Source organism: Lactuca saligna, chromosome 3, assembly GCF_052625555.1.
Source record: "Lactuca saligna cultivar CGN05327 chromosome 3, ASM5262555v1, whole genome shotgun sequence".
Lineage (NCBI taxonomy): Eukaryota > Viridiplantae > Streptophyta > Magnoliopsida > Asterales > Asteraceae > Lactuca > Lactuca saligna.
In genome coordinates, this window is record NC_136419.1 from 152,127,549 (window position 1) to 152,155,385 (window position 27,837).

The window sequence follows — 27,837 nt, forward strand, 5'->3', positions numbered from 1 at the left end:
TTGTAAGGATATTTTTTTAAAATAAATAAAATTAAAACCCTTTTTTCTTTTATTTTAAAACTTTGCGGAAAAACTTATCCTTACAATCCACATGAAAACCTTGTTGTTATCTATTCACAAGCAATATATTATAACTCCTAAGAAGTAGCTCAAGAATCCAGTCTTCAAACTACGCGATAGAAATCCATCTACGCGATCAGATTCAGCATATTCTTTCTTTAAGTTTCTTTACCTTTTCTTTTGATTCTTAAAAACATCAACATGTGACCCATTCACATTATGTAATAAGAATCTCCAAATAGGAACTTAATAGAGTTAGTTAGTGGACTTTACCTGAAGTAGAGTCAAACTTATCGACTTTAACATCCTTAGGTAAATTATGGCAGCTTTGCAACCAATGCCCCTTTCTTTGGCAATATACACATATGGACCCTTTGATAATGGTACACGGGACTATCACAGACTCAGTTTTTCTCTTTACCATTTGGTCAACCGAGTTGACTATGGCCAATCCCTTTCCATTGGGAAGAGAATGCTTTTCTGGATTTCCTGTGTCACTATTGTCAATGTCCATCAAGTTTTGAGGAAGTTGATCTTAACAAATAGATAAGATCATTAAGGGTCTTGTCATAGTCTGTTTCATAGGTGTTCCAAAAGAACTCACTATGTGACTTAGAAAGCGATTGAACCACCAACTTTCTCAAGACTTTGACACCCAACTCTCCCGGCTTGTCAATATGTGACTACATCTCCAAGATGTGACCACACCAAGACCTTTACTTGCCAATAGGGCTAGAGTGACTTTAAACTTTTCAACAACTTGTGGGTGAGGGAGAATAATTGGAGGAGATAGAGGAAGTGAAGCATGATGTTGAGGAACATCATCTTCAATAGATTTGGGAAGATCATAAATGTCTAAACCAGACTTGCTTTGGGAGATATTCAAGATAGTTGATTTAAAGTCCTTAATATGACACCCAATATGAAATATTAAGGCTAGGACCCAACAAACTATTTTATAACTTAGAAGAGGGATGCCGTAATCCAAGCTATAAAATATTTGAAGGTAGGCGAATGACGATTCACCAATTTCCACCATGAAAAACGAAATAATTTATTAGGTTTTAATTGGATTTGAAATTCCTAGATCTTTTGAGATTCATTGAACTTTTCAATGGCATGTTTCAATCTCGAGTGTGCCCTCTCAAATTTTGTGACTGGGATGCCGAGGATCACAAAACTAGGTGTGAATAACCATACCAATTCACTTGGTACCCTTAATATTATCACCTAATCAATGTGCCGGTTAACCACACACGCTCCATTGATCTATGAAAAATATTAAGTCACCCTCTGTGGTCCTTACTAGTCCAAGTTAGTGTGCTGGTTAACCACACACGCTCCACCAACGACTCGGTAAGGTACAAAGTGTGAATTCCATGGGCTAGCACCAAATTCACATTTTTCCTAAAGTAACTAAGATTGGGAATTATTAAGATTTTAGTTACTTTAGCATTTATCATTAATACTTTTAATGAAGGGAGAATTTAAAGTCATTCTCCTACCCGTTCGGCTAACGACCCTCCACCAGTCAAGCAAGCGGTGGGTGAGAGTATACACCCATTAAGTCGCCATTTTATAGGCAACAACCTTATACCCACCTTATAGACCGGTTTCGTGAATGAGGCCTAGTAACGGTAAAACTACTTGTTTTTATACATATATATAATAATTAACTGTTAATGTTATAAATAGTATAAGTGTTGAATTTTAACTCTTTAGAATTCTAAGGGCTAACTTGGAATTAAAGTATTCATAAGAGAAAACTTTTCCAATTCCAAAACTTGAGGGCAAGTTTTGAAACTATTCAAAACTAATTAATTCCATAACTTATGTGTTTAAAGTAGTTTTAATCCAAAAAAACTCTTCAAGTTCCATAACTTATGGAAGACTTTAAACTAATAAAAGAATTAACTTTTCTTTATTTTTATAACTTATGGAATTAATTAAGGTTACACTTTATTTATTTATTTATTTATTAATGAAGTGACTCTTGAATTTCCATAACTTGAGGACAAGTTATGGAGTCATAAAAAAAATTCAATGACACAAGACTCTTCATTTTGTAACCATTACCAACTTTTATGAGTTTTATGAGTCTTTAATGTGACTCTTCATGTAACTTGAGGAGAAGTTACACAAACACATTTTATACTCAACTCTTAGATTAAAATGGATTGAAAACAACTATTTCAATTAGCTTTTCTATTCATCTAAGCAACTCATAAGAACAAGATAATTCATATCAAATATCTTCATGTAATTAGTCTAAACCTTAAACTAATACAAAACATGAATCTATTGACAATTATCTTTGAAAATGGATTAACATGAACATTACCACATTAAAAAACAAGTTTATAAGTTCAAAAACAACTTAGGGTAATGTTCCTAGTCCATTTCTAGCCAAAAACCTCGAAAATATGCTGTCTGGGGTCCAACTCGTCGAGTGCATGAACAAAATTCGGCGAGTTGGATGCATTTTGCCTTGGACTCGTCGAGTCCCTTCATGGACTCGGCGAGTCTGCTGGGCTGACAGCATCAAAACTCGATTTTTCAGCTCCATTTGCAAGTATAACAAGAAAACAAACCTAGGCACTGATACCACTGTTGGGTTTTGAGCATTCTAACACTCCTAAGTGTACATGCAACCCTAAATACCTTGGATCTATGTTTTCTCTATTATACATGCAATAAGAATATCCAAGGTATTATCCTAATCTAGCATACAAAACAATGAGTGTAACAAGATAGAATACATACCTCTTTGATGTAGAAAGTCTTCATGAAGCTTGAGTGCCTAGCCCCAATAGTGTGGAAGCCTCAAATGGAATCACAATCATCAAAACACTTAGAATAACTTGAGAGAGTTCTACACTTCATGAAATCGGCTAGCCCTTTGTTACTCTCTCTAGTCGCTGATTTTTGTCAAGAATAAGATCTATATATAGTGTTACAATTAGGGTAAATCCTTAATTGTCATGGCTTTCCATTTCCTTGGATCCATGGGTTCAAATACACCATGGAGCATCCATGGACCATCCTATGGGTTTTAGCCCAACTTGATTATCCATGGAGCATTAGCCCACAATATAAGTATAGATGATTTACACAATCAACCCATATATTTAATTAGTCTTCTTTTGATCACTTAATTAATCCTAGATTAACTCTTGATCAATACTAATTAAATAATCTTATTATTCTTATTATTAATATACTATAACTTATAATATATTAATAACCATAAGTGTCTTATTTCTCTCATTATAGTCTATCCAAGTGCATGATGGTATGCAACCCAAATGGACCATGTCGGGTCGGGTCAAGTCTTACCAATTATAGTTATGGACTTAGACATTAATCCAACACCATTAACATCTTGTCTGATTTCAGTTCTCTCGCTAGTTGGGTGTTGCCTACCTCAGCCCAACACAACGGTGATCTACACACACGTTAATACAGTGCCTCGAAAGGAGCAACTTTGATGCTCGAATGGTAACTGTTGTTGTATGAGAATTCAGCTAAGGTAAGTGGGTATGCCAGGACTTCCTAAAGTCTATCACACATGTGCGAAGCATGTCTTCAAGTGTCTGAATGGTTCGTTCACTTTGACCATCCGTTTGCAGGTGATAAGCAGTGCTCATGTCGAGATGGGTTCCCAGTGCTTTCTGAAGTGATTGCCAAAAATAACACGAAGTGAATCTACTATCTCTATCTAAGATGATAGACACTGGTACTCCGTGGAGTATCACGATTTCTCGAATGTATATTCTTGTCAATCTCTCCATCTTGTAGGATTCTTTTATTGGTAGGAAATGACCGGATTTCATCAGTCTGTCAACTATTACCCATATAGTGTCCAATCCATCTGACGACTTGGGTAACTTGGTCACAAAATACATGGTAATCCTTTCCCATTTCCACTCGGGAGTTACTGGTTGACGTAATAACCCCGAGGGCTTCTGGTATTCTACCTTTTCTTTGGCGCAGGTAAGGCATTTTCTAAGATAGGTGACAATATCTGCCTTCATGTTAGGCCACCAATCATGTTGTTTAATATCCAAGTACATTTTTTCTGAACCCGGATGGATGGAGTATCGCGTCTTGTCAGATTCATTCATGACTACCTCCACAAATCCTCCAATTGTAGGGACCCAGATACAGTTCATGAAATAATATACTCCGCCCTCTTTCACCTCGAGATTCTTCTCATTTCCGCGTAACGCTTCGCTTGTTCTGTTTTTCACCTTCATGGAATCTGATTGGGCTGCCCTGATCTGAGTGATTAGGTGAGATTGGACGGTTATTCAGAGAGTTTTCACACAATGATTAGAGTACTCTTTCTGACTCAAGGCATCAGCTACCACGTTAGCCTTGCCTGGGTGGTACTTGATTTCACACTCATAATTGTTTAATAGTTCAACCCATCTTCGTTGCATCATATTCAACTCTTTTTGATTCAAGATGTGGTCGAGACTCTTGTGGTCCGTGAAGATGGTGCACTTTATACCATAAAGGTAGTGCCTCCAAATTTTCAGGGCGAAGACCACTGCTCCCAATTCCAGATCATGGGTTGTATAATTGACTTCGTGTGTCTTTAGTTGCCGGGACGCGTAAGCTATCACCTTTCCATGCTGCATGAGAATGCAACCTAAACCCTGATTTGACGCGTCACAGTAGACTACAAAATCTTCCGTTCCCTCTGGTAGTGATAGTACCGGGGCACTACAAAGTGCTTGCTTCAGATTTTGAAATGCAGCTTCTTGCTTGTCCGTCCATTCGAATGGTACGCCCTTTTGTGTAAGTGAGGTAAGTGGCTTGGCGGTCTTAGAGAAGTTTTGAATAAACCTCCTGTAGTAACCTGCTAGACCTAAGAATTGGCAAATTTCTGTGGGCATTGTTGGGACTGCCCATCCTTCGATGGCTTTGACCTTAGAAGGATCCACATGTATTCCTTCCAGACTAACAACATGACCTAAAAAGTTCATGCTACGGAGCTAGAACTCACACTTAGAGAGTTTTGCGTATAGCTTCTCCGTTCGCAGGGTTTCCAGGATTTATCGGAGATGTGGGCCATGCTCTTCTTTGCTTCGAGAACAAACTAGAATGTCGTCAATGAAAACAATAACAAAGTTGTCGAGGAATGGTCGGCAGATTCGATTCATTAGCTACATGAATGCGGCAAGGGCATTCGTTAGACCGATGGGCATTACGATACATTCATAATGTCCGTAACGAGTTCGGAAAGCGGTTTTGGGAATATCCTCTTCCTGGACCTTGAGTTGATGGTACCTAGACCACAGATCTATCTTAGAGAAGTAACTAGCTCCTTGGAGCTGGTCAAATAGATCGTCAATTCGTGGGAGTGGATAGCGATTTTTGACAGTGAGCTTATTTAGTTCTCTATAATCAATGCACATCCTAAAAGATCCGTCCTTCTTCTTGATAAAGAGAACTAGAGCTCCCCATGGAAAGAAGCTGGGTCGAATGAATCCCTTGTCTAGGAGTTCACTAAGTTGGCTGGACAATTCCTGCATCTCAGCAGGAGCCAATCGGTAAGGCGATTTAGCGATGGGAGTAGCTCCTGGGACAAGATCAATTTGAAATTCAATTTTGTCTTTCTGGGGGTATCCTAGGAAGATCTTCTGGAAAGATGTCTAGGAATTCACATGCTATAGGAATGTCTTGAACGTTAACCTCTTCCTTGGATTTATCCACTATGTGCGCCAGGAATGTCAAATCTTTCTTTCGCAAATACTTCTGTGCCTGGATGCACGAGCTGAGATGAAGATTTGTGCTGGGTTTGTCTCTGTAATAATTACGGTTTCATGATTTGGAAGGTGAAGGCGAACGGCCTTCTCGTGACACATAATTTCAGCATGGTGGGGGCTTAACCAATCCATACCAATAATCACATCAAAAATCCTGATGGCAACAGGCATTAAGTTTATTCGAAAGACGTGTTGATTTACGGCTAGGGTACATCCGATATAGGTTTCCGCAGTGGATTTTGTTTTCCCATTATCCATTTTCACCGTAAAGGTTTCATTGAGCTTCTGGGGTTGTTGTTTTAACAAACGCTTTAACATATTGCTCACAAAACTTCGTTCTGCTCCGGTATCAAATAGGATGCACGCATAAGTGTGGTTTAGGAGGAACATATTGGTGACGACAGCGGGATCCTGAACCGCTTCTCCCTAACCCATGGTCAGCACCCTTCCTGTCCCTCCATTCACGGAGTTGTTGTTTTTAGGGAAGTTTTGACGGAAATACCTATTCCTTCCACATCCATAGCAGGTGTGGCTTGGTCCTGCATTGTTGCCGCCATTTTCTTTGTTGTTGTTGTTGCAGTTATTGTTGTTGTTGTTTCCCTATTGTTGGTTCTGAGGAGGATAGGTCCTGCAATACTTTGTCATGTGCCCCTTCCGATTGTAATTAGTGCACTACATCTCTCTGCATTCTCCATTGTGATGGAGACTGCACTTGTTGCACTTAGGAAGATTACCGGAATAAGGCCTAAGAGCACTTTGAGCAGCTGAGGCTGGAGCATGTGGTGTGGGTGGAACTTTAGTGGTTACAGCATTAACTGCCACTGTTTGCTGCTTCTTGGATGATTCAAAGCCTTGACGCCCCTTCCTCTTGTTGTTCTTTCCCTTTTTGTTGTCATTTTCCTTCTTACCTTCCGTCTCCACTGGCTTCTCACCCTTCTTGTTGTTGTGGTCATACAGCTTCTTGGCCAATCTCTTGGCAATGTCAAAAGTTTCGAGGTTTGCAGCTATCATGTTTCCTTGGATCGGAGAGGTTAGTCCCCAAATGAATCACTCGATCTTCTTTCTTTCTAAGGTGATCATGCCAGGGCATATCATAGATAGTTCGCTAAACCTTGATATGTATGCATCTATATCAACGTTTCGAAAGGTGAGATTCCACAACTCTTGTTCCATTTTCTGAATTTCTCCACGAGGTCAGTACTCGGCCATCAGCATTTCTTTCATCTCTGCCCATGGCATGGAATTTTCTACGGGGAGTGTCATGGCTTCCACGTGTCCGTTCCACCAAGTGAGTGCTTGGTCAACGAAAGTGCATGCGGAAAACTTCACCTTTTTCTCCTCAAGGCATTCACATATCTCGAACACCGATTCCACCTTTTCAATCCATCGTTTCAGGGTAATCATTCCTCCAGTGTCGTTAAAGATTCGTGGTTTGGCGTTGGTGAAATCCTTGTAGGAGCATGTTTTGGTAGGTCCTTGATTTATCCCGTTGTTTGAACTCCCAGCCCCTTGTCCGTTGACTCCTTCATTGTTCCCCTGGTGAATTCGTGCCATCGACTTTGGGTGGGGTTGGCCCAGGGTTTCCGCGGGTGGGTCATTGAGGCATCTTTCTGTCATGGAACAGAAAGATGTTGAGTGTTTGTGCTTTTTGTGAGGTTGTGATCCTATAAACTAGGTGTGTGGCACAAACTTAAGTAATTTCACAAATTAGCACACAATCATGGATATGTAACACATAGCAGATTAAAACATCACAGTAAACATATAAAATTTTCCATTAATAATATCCGCACTTTGATACATGAAAATTTTGCTCGAGAGAGCATACATAAGCGGTACGAGTTCGACATCATAACGGCTCTATGAGTAGTTTAATCACTTAATCATAGAGTCGGGGTACATGGCATAGATCCTAGTGACATAGTACTAAGGACTGATATGGCTAACCTTAGTCGCGGTGGGATGTGCCAGGGGGTGGTGCTGAGGAAGTGGATGTAGCCTGAAGACGAGCCACCTGTCGTTCTGCATCCTGGAGTCGGGACTCCCACCTTACCTGCCTTATGTGGAACTCTCGGAGGATGTCTCGCGTCTCCTGCTCCGCACGCTCAACCCTAGTCCACATCTGGCATATCTGATCGGTGGTACTCTGAGCTAGGTCGCCTGTGTTCCGTAGTCGTCTCACCATGACTGGAAGGGCACGATCGGTCGGTCCTCCATCCCTCAGGTCAAAGAACTCGCATGACATGCCGAACGGGGGTCGCTGTCCCTGCTGTCTGCTCCACCTCCAAAGATCGATTCCCCAGGGGGGGTGTAGGACCAGTGGGACCACCCGGTAAGCAGGCACTCTAATCGGATAAGAGGGGTTGATGACTCCGGACTCTGCGTCCGAATCACCCTCTTCATTATCGTTGGGTTCCTCGTGGAGACCTCCTTCAACTTCCTCCTCCTGTTCCTCCACTGGCTTAGGACGTCCGCCCTCGACTTCTGCTTCAGGTTCCCCGTCGGATTCCTCCTCGGGGTCTTCCTCAGGCTCTTCTTCAGGTTCTTCGTCCAACCATCCGTTATTCCCCTGGTTTGGGAAATAAGGATCTCCGGGGTGGTGGAAACCAGCCATGCTGTCTTCGAGAGTGTGTAAATATGCTAACGTTATTCCTAAGACACTACAATTATTGTATAGATCAAGCTGATGTTCTATTCTTGGTGATAAAGGGGGTATATTTTTAGGTTCCCTAGCCATCACGATTTCCTCGGGACATGTGATAGTTGTGGCTTGGAGGAAATGTAGTTGATCAGGCTACATCCACTCCTTGATACGACTATGAACATTCATGGCTTAACCGAGATGCGAGCATTATCTTGTTTGATTCGGTATTATGTTCTTTTTCCTAATTCACACAAGAAAAGATGATTTTATCGTTGTGTTTTACTTGTTTTGTTAAGAGTTTTGTTAGTCCGTCTTTTTAGTTTATAGTTGCATATCAATGTATGGTTAGATATGCTAGTTCACTATAAACAGAGCTCTGATACCAACCTGTCACACCACCGAACCAGACGGTGGAAACGTCTGAGGGCTCTTGTTACTTAAATTGAATACCATCACAATGAATACACATGAATCATAACATAAATCATCACCGTGCATTAAAATAATACAACTAATATGGTTTACATCCAGTGCTTTGTTTTAAACATTACAAATTCATAACATAATTGTTTGATAGATATCATAAGCAAAACACCTTCACATTACTTGGTACTTATTCTTCGGTTTACCTGTTACCTGAGAATACAAGTTAATTTTAAAAAACGTCAACATATGAAATGTTGGTGAGTTCATAAGCAATGTTGTGACAAAATGATTTGGTGTAGTTCGTAAAACCCAGAAAATCCGATATTTTCTGAAAAGATAATTGTTTATAAAAAGTGTGAAGATCCGTAAGTATAAGCTTGTTGATTTTTAAAACATGTATAAATATTGAACTTTAGTATTAATCACGCAAGTGAAGATGTTGAACTTCCCAGGAAAACCTGATGTTTTTCTCAATTGTTATACCGTCACGACGAATGGTTTTGATTTCTCGGGTGGCGTTGGATTAATTTGGGTTGTGAGTTAATCCACGCATTAGCAAATGACTAGTTTATAACTACAGTTTTCAAACGATCCTTAAAGGCGTCGCTCGTTACAACTCAATTAATCCAAAACCATGATTACTCTTGATTAACGTCCTAAATCTGTTTACCTTGATTACTCGTAAGCCTAACAAACGAGGAAAAGGGGAGTACAAAGTCCCGTTATTTTTGTGAGTTATTTTAGGCTATAGAGAATGCGAAATGCACGTTGGCCCAACTCGCATTTGATTTCTTGACTTCACTAGCAATGCTAATGGGCCACTAGGGCCCAATAGCACTTTAGAGCCATTGAAGTCATTTTACATGAAATCGGGTCATAGGAGGCCCAATAGCACATAAGCATATTCCCTTTAGACCCAAAGATCATGTTAATGGGCTAGCAAGGCCCAACAAGCATGATTTGAGACTTCCTAGCCCAAAGTTTGTATGTTTGCTCATCATAGTTATCGTGTATTTATTTAGATGGTTTGGTTCAACGCTTGTTGTTTTGTATTGATTCGAGACCGAATCACTTCGTTTGTAACGATATTTGTTGTTGAAAGTGTATTTGTTTTTCATTTCGTCGGTAGTTGTAGGTCTTGTATTTTGTATTAATCAATTAATTTGTTTAAAACGGGGATCGGTCCTTTTCACTACCCTTCTTTTATAAAAATAACACTTTTGGTCCTTTTATATAAAAAAATTTCATTTTTAGTCCTTAAAACATTTTCATGACACTTTTGTATCATCTATTTGATGAAAACACAGTTTCAACCAAAAAAATTTATGTTGACAACTTTAGCCCTTCCAATGATGATTCTCGGTTAGGACCCCATTTTTCACAACTTTTATAGTTTTGGCCCAAAATCTAAAAACTATACATTTTGGTCATTTTTAATAGTGAAAGCATTTTTGACTCTTAAAATGACTTTGTTATGCTAATTACCCCCTGTTTTACAGAAAATTTCATTTCAGCCCTTAAAATTTATCGTTTTTCGCATTTGAGGCTTATTTGGCGGAAAAGCCCAAAATTAGCCCATTAAGCTAAAAATTTACATTTTAAGTCCCTTGAAAATTTTATTATTCAGAAAAATGATTTTAGAAACTGTTTTGACCCTTTTGACCCTCAAGAAACCGTGACTTCTCGATTTGTAACCCAAGTTTTGTATTTTGACAATTTAAGCCCAAAAATGGGTTTTATGTTAGAATATGTTCATCACAACCTTATAAGCTATCATTCTTGACTTTTTTGGTATATAATAGCTTAGATTATGTTTGTTTCCTTTCTCATGTCATAGATCTCGGGTTTACACTCCTTTTTGTTAACATATTCATCACAAAATACATGAAATCACACACATACATGCATAAAATCACACATAGCATACACATACTCATAGATCTACACATTTTCTTGTATTCTCCCCTATAAAACTCATATAAACCGAAAAGAAAGGGGTATGAAACTCACCTTGAGTTGTAGTTTTGGTTTTGAAGAAGATTAGGAGAAGTTTGGTGCTATTTTCGGCCCTAGCAAGTTTCTTGGATGGATCTCGAACATAGTGTGTTGTAAGATGCAAGATCATGAATTTGAATGGATTAAGAGATGATTTTTGATGAAAAGGAGTGACTTAAAGCATGTATCATACATCAACTTACCTTGGATGATGATTTTTGTGGAAGAATCTCTTTGAAAGCCTCTTAAATCTCAAAAATTTGGAGAGAAATATAGAGAGTTTCTTGAGAGAATTTTGAGTGAAGTGTGTGTGTGTGTGTGTGTTTGTTTGGGTTCGGCCGAGAGGAAGAAAGGGAGAAGAAGAAGAGAGAAGGGTGATGGGATTGTTGCATGGAAGTATGAGAGCATGCATGGAAGTCCACTAAATAAAAATGAGTTGGCACCACAAAGTCAACTTTTTCTTTCTTTGTGGGCTTGGGCTGAAAATGGAGAGGGAAAGAGAAGATTTTTGCGCTTTGAATGATTAAGCCCTTTTTATGGTTAAGTTAGGTGATTTTTTGCCCAAATAAATACAAAATATGATCTTTATGACCTATGAGGGCTAAATTAAATTGATTGTGACCCATTAAGGCCCATTTAAGTTAACCTAGTGTATTTTGGGCTCCTAAGGCCCAAAAGTATTATGGTTCATGTATATGAGTCCAATTAGGGCCCATTTGAGAGTTCTAGGTACAAGATAGTCAAATTGGAAGCTTATTGGCCCATTAGGTCCAATAAGGAAATCCTTGTCCAGAATGGACTTAAACCGGGATTTCTAAGGTTTCCAATCCTTTGTTGACTATTTGCAGTGCTTGTATGAAGTTTTTGATTGAAGTTTTTTTTTATTGGTGTTGGGTTATGAGCATTCTAACACTCCTAAGTGTACATGCAACCCTAAATACCTTGGATCTATGTTTTCTCTATTATACATACAAATATGAACATCCAAGGTACTATCCTAATCTAGCATACAAAACTATTAATATAACAAGATAGAATACATACCTCTTTGATAGTGCTTGTCTTCATGAAGCTTGAGTGCCTAGTGCCCCAAGTGTGACACCTCAAATGGTTCACACAACACCAAATACACTTGGAATAACTTGAGAGAATTCTACACTTCATGAAATCGGCTAGCCCTCTCTAGAATAATCTAGTGGCCGATTTTGGGAAGAATAATATCTTTATATAGTGTTACAATTAGGGTAAACCCTAATTGTCATGACTTTCCATTTCCTTGGATCCATGGGTTCAAATACACCATGGAGCATCCATGGAGCGTCATATGGGTTTTGGCCCAACTAGATAATCCTTGGAGCATTAGCCCACTATATAAGTATGGATGATTTACACAATCAACCCATATATTTAATTAGTCTTCTTTTGATCACTTAATTAATCCTAGATTAATTCTTGATCAATACTAATTAAATAATCTTATTATTCTTATTATTAATATACTAGAACTTATAATATATTAATAACCATAAGTGTCTTATTTCTCTCATTATAGTCTATCCAAGTGCATGATGCCATGCAACCCAAATGGACCATGCCGGGTCGGGTCAAGTCTTACCAATTATAGTTATGGACTTAGACATTAATGCAACAATTGGAAATAAGCATCTTACATGCTTTCACCTTGTTGGTTCACATTTGTTCTTATTGTTCCATGTTTACAAGGCATCGAATTTCCTAGTTGTGACATTCGGATAGATTGAACAGCAAGATAAGCAAGCGAGCTTGTGAGATACATTAAAGTTACTTATCATCTAGAATTGTGGATCAACAGTTATTCGAAGTACATATTGATGTCATTAATTCTGGTGCTGATAGGGTGACTGGGAGTTTCTGATATAGTGGGTCTGTGTAAAATTGTTTTTCTTTCCTATCCTCTATGTCATTCATATGTTGTCCCCTTTTCGTGATCAGAAGATCCGACTAGGACACAACATATGCATTTCTATTTCTATGTATCATCTTTCTATCTATCTATGTTAGTCATATGATGTCCCCTCTGCGTGATTGGAAGAGCCGACCTGGGACACTGCATATGCACCCTTCTATCTCTCTAACCCTCTATCTATGTTAGTCATATGTTGTCCCTCTGCATGATTGGAAGAGATCCAACCTGGGATACAACATATGCATCTCTATGTCTATCTTCTCTCTCAAATAATCGAACAATCACCTAAAGTAAAGATCTCTTTGGAAATCCTTGATTGCTAGGGTATGTCGTGAAGTGGGGAACACCTTCTAGTGTGCTTAAAATTGAACTGGTTCATGACTAAAGGCTAACTGTAGATTTCGCTGCTGAATTTAAGTGGACAACAATATCCTTAGTCATCGTCAGCTAAATGGTCTATTTAGGAATATAATTGTAATGTCTTGTCACTTATAATCTATCCAAATTGCAAATATCATTTGTGTTTAGGTGGACCACAATATTAGTGATTGACCAGAGTCTTACACATAGAAATTCATATGCTCGACTTGAAGTTGTGAAGAAATCAAAGATAAATGCTGAAGGTCAAGAACTAAGTGAAGTTTGGAAAGAAAAGAAAGGTATAAACCAAGGGGGGATTGTTAGGACATTATTTAGGTGGTTTATACTTAACTTTATATGAAATTATGTGTTCTCGGTTTTGGACTGAAAACAGGTAGATTTCGGTTCTGTCTGGACCGAAATCCCAAAGGGATTTCGAGGGCCTTAATAGACTTTGGTGTGTAGGCTGGGCTTAGCATTAGGGTTTAGGTTTAGCTATAAATAGTTGGTAGTCGACTTATCAGTGCATTGTAAAAGTTGTTGATTCAGAATTGAGAGGGAGCTAGAGCGAATTGAGAGTTTGTATGATTTCATTGTACTTGACCATTTTCGAATATAGTGTGCATTGAGATTATTCATCCTTGTTCTTAATCAATTTATTGCTAGTCAACTTTATTGGGTTTCCTCACAAATTGAGTTGTTTTAGATTGATATTTATATTGGATTTTACAAGAAGCCAACCACACGAGGAGTGTTTAACCGCTCTCGAGAGAGTGAGGATAGGACATATGTGTATCCTAGTTTTTGTATCTATGTAGGGTGACTGTGATGATCCTTGAGAAAAATACAAGTATGGAAGGTATTATGGGCCCATACGCATAGCAAGGAGGTCACAAAACCCATGGGTTAGTCTTGTATCGTTTTTATAGCTATGTGAATTGTAGCACTTCTGATATATTCTGGTTTATTTTTAGTATGGTGCTTATGAGAGGATCTTGTTCTGGGCTTGGAGCGGGGGGCCAGGATAGGCTAGGTTTGAATGATGATCAAATTAGGGAGATCATTGATGTGTTTTGAGCACTCTAACAACCTTAAGATACACATACAACCCCAAATGCTTTGGATCTATGTTTTCACTAAGTAAACATGCAATTTGATTTTGCAAAGCATTATCCTAACTAGCATACATCACATGGGTACTTGTATAACAAAAACTAGTTGGATGACATATTGTAGCTTGTAACCTTGGACCTTTAAGAGCCTAGCACCCCAAATGTGATGCCTCAAATGCTTCACACATCACCACCAATAATGGAGGACTTGAGAGAGAATGTATTGCACCAAATTCGGCTATAGCTCTTCCAAAGAAAATTTAGGTGCCGATTTTAGGGCTTAGGGTCTTTTTATATAGTGTGGCAAAACTAGGGTTACACCATGTAAACCCTGATGTGCATAACCTTCCATATTCCTAAGGCTCCATGGGTTTAAACCTCCATGGATTATCCATAGGTTGTCACATTGGCTTAGCCCAACCTAAAGAACTATGGATTATTAGCCCACATTATAAGAATCATTGATTTATACAATCAATCCCCATATATTTAATTAGTCTCTTTTGATCACAAAATTAATTCCAAATCAATTCTTGATCAATACTAATTAAATAACATGATTTCTTATTAATATATTTGAACTTATAATATATTAATAAATCATAAATAACCTCTTCTCAAATATCCATCCTTCCAATTTTTTTGCTGCCATGCAACCCAAATGAACCATGCTACTCTTGGTTCAAGTACATACCAAATATATTTGTCGACTTAGACACCTTATCTAACAGTCTCCCACTTGGATAAGTCTAATAAAAATAGTTGCAAGTATGACTTTAGGATTAGAATAGCAATCGTAGCTCTTAAAAGCCTTTTGTCGCACTTAGATGCACCATTTTAGATAAGGGATCATATAATCCTTTGCTCTCAAGATATCATCTAGAAAAATACATGGAACATAGTCATTCTTAATGTCGAGCAATATGTTTCCTGAATTCCAATTTGTTTGACATATAACTTAATCGAACACATCAATTGAGTTCTAACCAGACCCGACACATAAGTCAATACAAAATCATCGAGGGGCCCAAGATATCACTTTTAATCATCCAAGGAATAAAAGGAACAGATAAACTTCAACTCATATGCTTGTACAAACCACACGTTAAATCATACATAATAGCACGTTTTATAGTGTCACACCCCAAAACCGGAACGACGGAAACGTTCGGGGGTGGTGTTATGTTTAGTATCACAAGACATGCATCATAGTAAGCAAGTAATAAACAACCATTTCATTAGAAATAAAGTGTTTACAAAGTATGTGTTCACAAAACATAGAGTACATAAGGAAATAACAAAACAACACTTGAAGCTATACTGCTCCATCTTCTAAATTCCCAGCGCGAGTACCTGTCTACTAGTTTCTTGAGAATACAAGTTATTTGAAAGAGTTGATTAGCAATTAAGTTGGTGAGTTCATAAGATTTTAGTGATGTAAGTAAGTTGTCGAAAGTTGATGTAAAATGTAGTAAGTTGTAAGTTCTGTTTAGAAAAGTTCGTCTGTTTCTCTAGAGAATCCTATATTTCCTACTTTAATGAAAGATAAGTAAAAATGACTCTACAATCCTTTCTATGAGTACTAAATGGATACAAGTTATATAAGACTCCACGTAAACAAACAATCAATTGTGCGTATCTACCCTAAGGCGGAAAACACACATCCCATTGTTTGTTTGATCATTGTGGTATATAACCCTGGTGTATTCACTTGTTACTCATGGAGTTAATTGTATTAGTTCCTTTATATTTATTGAAAACATTCTTTAAGAAAACCCTTATTTATTATAATAAAATGTGACCACAGTGATTTCTTCTATAATCACTTAGTTTATACTACTATATATAATCCAATCTGGAATAGATAGTTAATTGTATGAATCTGCCCTAAGCCCACAACCAAACAAGGAACAGGAAGTAAGGTTGAAAGCACACATCCAACTACCTATTGGGTATTAATGATATATGTAACGACGTAAATTTTAAGAACAATTTTTCATTTTTGTAAGCATCAAAAACATCGATTAATATTTCAAATTCAAACGTAAACAATATTGTCACAACAGAATACATCACAAAGATCATAAAATAGTTTTCCCCCGATAATGTGTACGATCACGCTGGCGCCTTCCGACGGTCCTCGCTAGTACCTGGAACACATAACACAACAACTGTAAGCATAAATGCTTAGTGAGTTCCCCAAAATACAACTTACACACATACGCCTTTCCAGGCCCTGACCTTCCGGTCCATGTGTCTCAGGGGACATCTGTCCTGACTAGGTAAACCTTCCGGTCCTACCCATGTCAACCTTACGGTCCACATCGCAACGCCTTCCGGCCCATAACATCATGCCTTTGGGCCCATAACAAGCATATCATACATGGCACATATAACGAATAACTTCTCACACATAATACATACATCTCATAGTATATACGACCTTCCAATCACACAGTCAAACCCTTCCGAGTACAGTATAGTGAGAAAACTCACATTTTGGAATGTCTAAGATCTCGCATCCTCGCTATCACCGAATCCCAACGACGACTCTACCTCGCCCTAACATAAAAATATCATTTAATACACAATGACTTCCACCAATAAAACTTTACCCCTTATCATCATTCCTCGGAGGGTAAAAGACCATTTTACCCTTCCTTGACCTAAAGTCCTCGTGTTGACCAAAACCCTAAAAGTCAAAAAAAGTCAACCCTGAGAGTACGCGGGGTGTACTGCTAGATGTACGCGGGGCGTACATCGTCAATCCCCTGGATCGGGGTCTCCACCCAGTACGCTGTGCGTACTGGAAGTTACGCCCAGTGTAACCATCACAATCAGCCACTCTTCATTTCTGGTCTTAATCGGTTAAGCTATTACTCTAACTTCTAGATCCGACTCTTTTAGTGTGTCTAAACCCATAAAGTCGAGACCTTTAAGCCTTGGCATGGCTGTAAAGGTTCCAACATCACATAACAACATTCTATTCAAACTCAAGGACCTAGATCTTGTGCATGGTGCAATATCCACGTCCAAGATGTCATTTTTATGAGTCTACAACTCCAATAGATCAGAAATATGAAATATCTAAGCTTATGGAGGCCATTTGCACAAAAAGTCTGCACCTTTGGGACTTAAACCCTAGAAAATGATACCTTAAGCATATAACATGAACCAAGTGACAAGATCCAAACTTTTTACCTGCTAATGAAGCTTTAACCCTTGCAAAGCTCAGATCTACACTTGAGCACCACTTCTAGCCTCTCCAATAAGCTCTTCTTCTCCTTTGCAACCTTGGAATGGCACCACCAAGCTTAGAATACACACACAAAGGCTTAGGAACAAAGGCACACACTATTTAGGGTTTCACTCTGAGGGATGGTGGCTGAGAAGTCCAACCACACATTCCTTTTATAGCCCTCCAAAGCGATTAGGGTTTTTAGATCTGGGCATGTTACGCCATGTTTAAACTTGGGTACGCCCAATGTACCTAAGGGGAACGCGTCCAGATGAGGCGCGCGAGTACGTGCGGCGTACGCCTTGTACGCCCAGCGTACTCGCCTAACATGAAACCCTAAATTAACAACATTACCCAAAATTGAAGAAGACCTGGATTTGGGCTGTTACAATTCTCCCCCACTAGAACCCGACTTCTCCCCTGAAGTCTCATACTGAAAACAACTTTGGATACTAATCCCGCATCTCAGACTCAGACTCCCATGTCAGCTCGGACCCCTTCCGATGTTGCCACTGCACTTGTACCAGGGGTACTTCCTTGTTCCTCAGAACCTTAGCTTTTCGATCCCTGATCGCTACTGGTCTCTCCACATAGTTCAGGCCTGCATCCACCTGAATATCATCAAATGGAACCACTGCCGACTCGTCGGCAATACATTTCCTCAACTGCGAGACATGTGCCCCAATTCAGCAGGTAGATCCAACCGGTGGGCTACCCGGCCTACCCTAGCAATTACCCTGAAGGGTCCAATATACCGAGGTCCCAACTTGCCCCTCTTCGTGAATCGTATCACTCCATTCCAAGGAGAGACCCTTAGGAGTACAAGGTCACCATCCTGAAACTTGAGCTCGGACCGCCGCCTGTCCGCATAACTCCTATGGCGACTCTGCGCGGTCAACAACCTCTGCCTGACCTGCTGAATCTGCTCAGTCGTCTGGAGTACAATCTCCGTGCTACCCATCACCTGCTGCCCCACCTCTCCCCAGCAGATGGAGGTGCGACACCTCCGACCATACAACAGCTCAAAGGGTGGCATACCAATGCTCGGATGATGGCTATTGTTGAACGAAAACTCTGCTAAAGGTAGATAGGTGTCCCAGCTCCCTCCAAAATCCAAAACACATGCTCGGAGCATATCCTCAAGCATCTGAATCGTCCGCTCGCTCTGTCCGTCTGTCTGCGGGTGGTATGCGGTACTGAAATGCAGTCTCGTACCCAACTCCTCAAGAAACTTCTTCCAAAACCTGGAAGTGAAACGCACATCCCGATCTGAAACAATCAACATCAGAACCCCATGCCGTGATACCACCTCCCTCACGTATAATTCTACCAACTTCTCTGCAGAAGAGCTCTCGCTGATGGCTAGAAAATGAGTGCTCTTCGTCAATCTATCCACGATCACCCAAATCGCGTTGACTCCCCTCGCATTCCACGGCAATTTGGTGATAAAATCCATGGTAATCTGTTCCCACTTCCATTCGGGAATCTCTAGCGGCTGCAATTTACCATGCGGACGCTGGTGCTCGACCTTAACCTGCCGACAAGTCAGACATCTCTCAACAAACCATGCAACGTCCCTTTTCATACAGAGCCACCAATATGTTGGATTAGTGTCTAAGTCGATAACTATTTTGGTATGTACCTGACCCGATGGTGCAGGGTCCTTTTGGGTTGCCTTCACCAAAGCGACTTGATAGGATGAATTATGGAGAGAAAGGATTAAATGTGATTTATTAATATATTATGGGAATAATTTATTAAAGGAGAAATCATATTGTTTAATTAATATTAGTCAATAATTAATTAGTAATTAGTTTGTGACTAAAAGAGATTAATTAAACTTAAGGGACTGCAATTGTAATTATAAGATAATTGCAATTTGGGCCATGGATTGCCTTATTTTATAAGGTGGACGAATTCTATGGGGGAAGCCCATATGAAATCATCCAAGGCTTAAAGAAAGGGCTCCATGGGTTGCTTAGGGCTTAAGCATCCAAATTAGGGTTTCCTTGTTTGATAACCCTAATAGCCTTACTATATATAAGACCCTTATGACCCAAAAACGTGGTTGATGATCTTTCTAGGGTTTCACACGTTTTGGGCAGCCTCCAACCGCTCTCCTCTTCATCCTCTTGCTTATGGTGTTTGTGAACCATTAGTGGAGTGACACTTGTGACTCTAAGCCTTCCAAAGTCAATACAAGGAGATTTGGGATTATTATTGCTACATAACAATCAAGGTAACATTATAAACTCATTCTTATGTTAATATGATTACTTGTATGCTAGAATTAGGGTTTATAGTCTTGGATAACTTGCATGTACAATAGAGAAACCTAGATCTGAGCATTAGGGTTTGTATGAGCACATAGGATGTCTTATGAGAGCGTAGACTGGTTTCTATTGTATTGATGCATTATATGTTTGAAAAATTCGATTTTTGGTGTTTTGGAGGTTGGACTCGCCGAGTCCATAGCTGAACTCGCCGAGTCCATGCAAACTCGACGAGTCCAAGCCTGACTTGATGAGTCAACTCCTCAGAAGGAGGGAAAACCGGGATTTCTTACTGTTTTTGCTTTGGGATAATTACCATATCATATTACATCAATATAAATCCGATTTTATGATATATTTGACTATGTTTCTGATCTAATTGAAGATATTTATCAATTAATAAGATAATTGTTTCCTTATGTGATAATTGATTGATTATTTTGATTAAATTGATAAATTGTTTTGTAAGAAATCATTAAATAAATCAAATATGAATAATTATGTGATTAAATGTTAATTTAGATTATTTGTTATTTGATCCTTGTTGTTATGAAAAGTTTCATATCTTCCCCTTTAGGTTTTATAGTTTAAATTTGAACCCAAAAGTTTTGTTGTTTTGAATTTAAATAGTTGAAACCCTAATGTTTTGAAAAAGGTTTCAAAACCTGCCCTCAAGTTTTGGAATTTAAATTTTGATTAATAGTTTAACTTTGATGTATATTTAAATTCTAAACCCTAATGTTTTGAAATGTTTAAAGACTTGCCCTCAAGTTTTGGAATTTAAAAGTTGATTAAAAGTTTAATTAGGAATGTTAAATTCTAAAACCCTTGTAATGTTTTGAAAAGTTCAATTCACACCCTTATGGTTCTATTAATTAATTATGGTGTATAATTAAAAGAAGTTTAATAAATCCATAAAAGTTTAGGTTTACAATTTAATTGAATTAAAAGTATATTTGTTAAATTTGATCACCTAGTATTTTAAAAGTGTAAAATGCACCCTATACTATATATAACATTAAAAGTCTAACATTATAGATATATATATATATATATATATATATATATATATGTTGGGTTATGAGCATTCTAACACTCTTAAGTGTACATGCAACCCTAAATACCTTGGATCTATGTTTTCTCTATTATACATGCAAATATGAACATCCAAGGTATTATCCTAATCTAACATACAAAACAATGGATATAACAAGATAGAATACATACCTTTAAGTTAGTGCTTGTCTTCATGAAGCTTGAGTGCCTAGTGCCCCAAGTGTGACACCTCAAATGGTTCACAATCATCAAAACACTTAGAATAACTTAGAGAGAATTCTACACTTCATGAAATTGGCTAGCCCTCTTCAAGAATAATACTAGTCTCTCTAGTAACCGATTTTCCTCAAGAATAAGATGCTTATATAGTTATACAATTAGGGTAAACCCTAATTGTCATGACTTTCCATTTCCTTGGATCCATGGGTTCAAATACACCATGGAGCATCCATGGAGCATCATATGGGTTTTGGCCCAACTAGATAATCCATGGAGCATTAGCCCACTATACAAGTATGGATGATTTACACAATCGACCCATATATTTAATTAGTCTTCTTTTGATCACTCAATTAATCCTAGATTAATTCTTGATCAATACTAATTAAATAATCTCATTATTCTTATTATTAATATACTAGAACTTACAATATATTAATAAGCATAAGTGTCTTATTTCTCTCATTTAGTCTATCCAAGTGCATGATGGTATGCAACCCAAATGGACCATGCCAGGTCGGGTCAAGTCTTACCAATTATAGTTATGGACTTAGACATTAATCCAACAGTCTCCCACTTGGATAAGTCGAAAACTATTATTGCGTATGACTTCAGGAACCAACTGGCAATCGTAGCTATCAAAAGCTTCTGTCGAACTCTGACCTTGTAGATGAACTCTGATCTTGTCAATGACTTGTCCATTAGATAAGGGATCATATATTCCTCCATTCTAGATATCATATGGACTGAGACATGGATTATAATCATCCTCTCTGTCCATTAGTTGTTTCCCGATTTCCGATTTATGATGACTGACTAATTGAACAAATCAAATCAGTCCTGGCCAGACCGAGCACTTCCATTTGTCATCATCAAATCATCGAGGGCCCCACAGATATCGCTTTTATCCCGAAGGTAAAAGGAATGGATAAACTTCGACTCATATGGCTTGTTCTACTACTTGTTGAATCATACACAAAGGCACGTTTTATAGCACTGAGTTACCAAATGCGGTTTCGTGCAATCAATGTACAACTAACTCATAGTAACAACTCATATCTCTAGGTTTGAAGAATATAAGATATTATCGTCTCATGATCACTCGTGATAAAATCCTTGAAGTGATTCCAATGAGCGCGGGTTGAATCCAATACTCAGAACTTATGAGCACTCATGAGTGTTGTAACCCTTTGTCCAACATCTTAGACCTCTACAAGCCAACCCATGACAGTCTTAATTCATATCTACTTCCAACATATGACCGACTGTGGATGGTTTGAATAACTTAGTCATTCCGGAAGAATAACCTAGTTTATTCGGGAAGTCAAAACATGCAAAATGAAACACAATACTAATTGAATCTAATATGGTATCAAAACCTATGAACATAAATAAAACACCTTTTATTTATCACCATATGATTACACATTATTCATTGTATACTGTTTCATCTATCAACTTTATTCTTGAATTTAAAATAATAGTTGTCCCATGCTCCAAGCATGTACACTATGTTTTCTAAACACTAGTCATGCCACACACCAAGTATGCATACTATGTTTGTCTATGATCTTTACTTTGTGAACTAGATCAATGGAACATAACTTCAATGATTCTCTTTTCACACTCCCAAATCCTTACTGCAAATGCAAGAATTCCAAATTCATGCCATTTACTGAAATCTGTTAGATTCTAAACTTATATGCATTGTTCCTCTTGTAACGATTATGTACAAATTCACAAAGACTCGACAACAATCATTACAAAGTATTCCAATGGAGATCAACTCCTTGGATACATCCTTCTTGCATTAAGTTTCCTTAATCTTACACAGATTGCAATTTCTGACTTTGAAACATTTCCAGATTCCATTTTGACTATCACTTCTGAACAAGAGTTGCCTCCTTACAGATTATGTCAATATGGTCCTTCCAGAATTATTTCCAGATTCCATTTTGACTATCACTTCTGAACAAGAGTTGCCTCCTTACAGATTATGTTAATATGGTCCTTCCAGAATTATCACTATACTTCCAATTGTCCTTGAGCAACCAATATTTGGTAAACCTTAGATTGTCCTCGACAATTGTTTAATCCTTTTAGTCATATCCAGTTCTAAACCTTTTCCCTCTTAATGCTCCAGGCATTTGGAAAATTTTAGAACAGATAACTATAGCACATGTAATCGATCCTATATCCGAAGCATATGGGACATGATTCATGATGTCTCACATAAAGACTAAACCAGTCTTTTGCTATAACATTTCCATTTCTATTTGCCAAGTTCTCATAATTCAGATTATGAAAAGGGATGTCGTAATCATAATCGAATTTTAGAACGCAAATAATGGACCCATATACAGAATTTCCTTATGTTGAGCCATTCCAACATGTAATTCATATATATATCCTTGACTAAATGATTAAAACCTCACGATCTAAGCTAATAGATTTGAGATGAAGTATAATTTTCTCTCCCTTAATTATAGCAAAACAACTTTTTCGCAATTGAAACCTTTTGTTTTCTATAATTAACATTGCTAACTTGCAATACTTATCATAATTATCATGCTCCCACTAACATGATGATTATTAGCATAACACTTATGCTCCCACTAGCTTTGACATGTACTCAGAAATCAACTGACTTTCTTACCAAAGTTCAGATTTATAATACCAGATTGTTTTGATAAAACTTTATCAAAATCATACACCTTCCCTTAGATAGCTCATGGGTGTGTCAAAACAATTTTAAGAACTATGAAAAGGGATGCCGTAATCATAGTCTTGATCGTTTTGACCTTTGCCATTTCTCACAAGTCCAAGTTAGTGTGCCGGTAAACCACACACGCTCCACTAACGACTTTGAGAATGCAAATATCACAATTGCTATCTAACTAAAATCTACTTAGTGAAAGTGTTTCCTCACCATCATTTTCATGAATCGGAGAGAAACCTTATGACACTTAGATTTAGACATTACCACAAATGAAAGAATCAATTTCATACTTCCACTCTTGCTATTAATGGAATCATATAAGCAACAATTTTTCCTCAAATGCCATTGTAAGGATATTTTAAAATAACTAAAATCAAAATTTTCTTTTATTTTAAAACCATGCGGAAAAACTTATCCTTACAATCCATATGAAAACTTGTTGTTATCTATTCCTAAGCAATACCTCATAACTCCTAAGAAGTAGCTCAAGAATCCGATCTTCAAACTACGCGATAGAAATCCATCTACGCGATCAGATTCAGCATATTCTTTCCTTAAGTTTCTTCACTTTTCTTTCATTCTTAAAACATTACCATGTGACACAGTCACATCATGTATCAGGAATCTCATAATAGAAACTTAACAGAGTTAGATAGTGGACTTTACCTGAAATAGAGTCAAACTTATTGACTTTAACATCCTTAGGTAAATTTGGCAGCTTCGGAACTAATGACCCTTTCTTGGGCAATATAAACATATGGACCCTTTGATAATGGTACACGGGACTATGACAGACTTAGCTTTTCTCTTTATCATTTGTTCAACCGAGTTGACTATGGCCGATCCCTTTCCATTGGGAAGAGAATGATTTTCTGGATTTCCTGTGTCACTATTGTCAATGTCCATCAAGTTTTTGAGGAAGTTGATCTTAACAAATAAATAAGATCATTAAGGGTCTTGTCATAGTCTGTTTCATAGGTGTTCCAAAAAGAACTCACTATGTGACTTAGAAAGTAGTTGAACCACCAACTTTCTCAAGACTTTGACACCCAACTCTCCCGGCTTGTCAATATCTGACTACATCTCCAAGATGTGATCACACCTAGACCTTGCCTTGCCAATAGGGCTTGAGTGACCTTAAACTTTTCAAGAACTTGTGGGGTTGGCAGAATAATTGGAGGAGGTGAAAGAAGTATGATTTCCATTGGAACATCATCTTCATTTAGGAAGGCTTGTTTCAAGAGATTTGGGAAGATCATAAATGTCTAAACCAGACATCTTTTGGGAGATATTCAAGATAGTTGATTTTAAAGTCCTTAATATGACACCCAATATGAAATATTAAGGCTAGGACCCAACAGACTATTTTATAACTTAGAAGAGGTATGCCGTAATCCAAGCTATAAAACAATTTGAAGGTAGGTGAATGACGATTCACCAATTTCCACCAAGATAAACGAAATGTATTATTAGGTTTTAATTGGTTTTGAAACTCCTAGATCTTTTGAGATTTATTGAACTATTCAATGGCATGTTTCAATCTCGAGTGTGCCCTTCAGGTTTTGTGACTGGGATGCCGAGGATCACAAAACAAGGTGTGAAGTAACCATGCAAATTACTTGGTACCCTTAATAAATTACCCCTCAATCGATGTGCCGGTTAACCACACACGCTCCATCGATACTATGATAAATATTAAGTCACCCTTTAACTTCCTTGTTAAGTCCAAGTTAGTGTGCCGGTTAACCACACACGCTCCACTAACCGACTTAAACAAAGTGCAAAGTGTAATTTCATGGATTAGCACCTTATTCACATTTTCCTAAGTAACTAAGATTGGGAATTATTAAGAGTTTAGTTACTTAGTATTTATCATTAATACTTTTAATGAAGGGAGAATTATAGTCCTGTCAAACCCGTTCGGCTAACGACCCTCCACCAGTCAAGCAAGCGGTGGGTGAGAGTGGACACCCATTAAGTTGCCATTTTATAGGCAACAACCTTATACCTACGTTATAGACCGGCTTCGTGAATGAGGCGTACTAGCGGTAAGACTGACTTTACTCTTATACATACATACATACATATATATATATATATATATATATATATATTATTAACTTATAATATTATAAAGTATAAGGGTTGAATTTTAACTTTTAAAATTCTAAGGGCTAACTTGGAATTAAAGTATTCATAAGAGAAAACTTTACAAATTCCAAAACTTGAGGGCAAGTTTTGAAACTATTCAAAACTAATTAATTCCATAACTTATGTGTTTCAAGTAGTTTTAATCCAAAAACTCTTCAAGTTCCATAACTTATGGAAGACTTTAAACTAATAAAAGAATTATATTTTCTTTATTTTTATAACTTATGGAATTAAATAAGGTTACATTATTTTTTTTATTATTATTTTTTTTATTTAATGAAGAGACTCTTGGTCCTCCATAACTTGAGGACAAATTATGGAGTCATAACTCCAATTAATTAGAACTAGACTCTTCATTTTTGTAACCTTTGCCAACTTTATGAGTTTTATGAGTCTTTAATGTGACTCTTTATGTAACTTGAGGATAATTTACACAAACACATTTTATACTCAACTCTTAGATTAAAATGGATTGAAAACAACTATTTCAATTAACTTTTCTATTAATCTAAGCAACTCATAAGAACAAGATAATTTAAATCAAACTTTTTCATGTAATTAGTCTAACCTTTAAACTAATACAAAACATGAATCTATTGACAATTATCTTTGAAAATGGATTAGCATGAACATTACCACATTATAAACAAGTTTATAAGTTCAAAAACAACTTAGGGTAATGTTCCTAGTCCATTTCTAGCCAAAAACCTCGAAAATATGTTGTATGGGGTCCAACTCGTCGAGTGCATGAACATAACTCGGCGAGTTGGATGCATTTTGCCTTGGACTTGTCGAGTCCCTTCATGGACTCGGCGAGTCTGCTCGGCTGACAGCATCAAAACTCGATTTTTCAGCTTCTATTGCAGGTATAACAAGAAAACAAGCCTAGGCTCTGATACCACTGTTGGGTTATGAGCATTCTAACACTCTTAAGTGTACATGTAACCCTAAATACCTTGGATCTAAGTTCTCTCTATTATACATGCAAATATGAACATCCAAGGTATTATCCTAATCTAACATACAAAACAATGGATATAACAAGATAGAATACATACCTTTAAGTTAGTGCTTGTCTTCATGAAGCTTGAGTGCCTAGTGCCCCAAGTGTGACACCTCAAATGGTTCACAGTCATCAAAACACTTAGAATAACTTAGAGAGAATTCTACACTTCATGAAATCGGCTAGCCCTCTTCAAGAATAAGATGCTTATATAGTTATACAATTAGGGTAAACCCTAATTGTCATGACTTTCCATTTCCTTGGATCCATGGGTTCAAATACACCATGGAGCATCCATGGAGCTTCATATGGGTTTTGGCCCAACTAGATAATCCATGGAGCATTAGCCTACTATACAAGTATGGATGATTTACACAATCAGCCCATATATTTAATTAGTCTTCTTTTGATCACTCAATTAATCCTAGATTAATTCTTGATCAATACTAATTAAATAATCTCATTATTCTTATTATTAATATACTATAACTTACAATATATTAATAACCATAAGTGTCTTATTTCTCTCATTTAGTCTATCCAAGTGCATGATGGTATGCAACCCAAATGGACCATGCCAGGTCGGGTCAAGTCTTACCAATTATAGTTATGGACTTAGACATTAATCCAACAATATATATATATATATATATATATATATATATATATATATATATGTATAAGTAAAATTCAGTCTTACCATTTGTAGGCCTCATTCACGAAGCTGGTATATAAGGGGTGTTTAAGGAAATTGCCTATAATATGGCGATTGAATGGGTATCCACTCTTACCCACCGCACTCTTCACTAGTGGAGGGTCGTTAGCCGAACGGGTAGGATAGGACGAATCCCTCCATTATAAC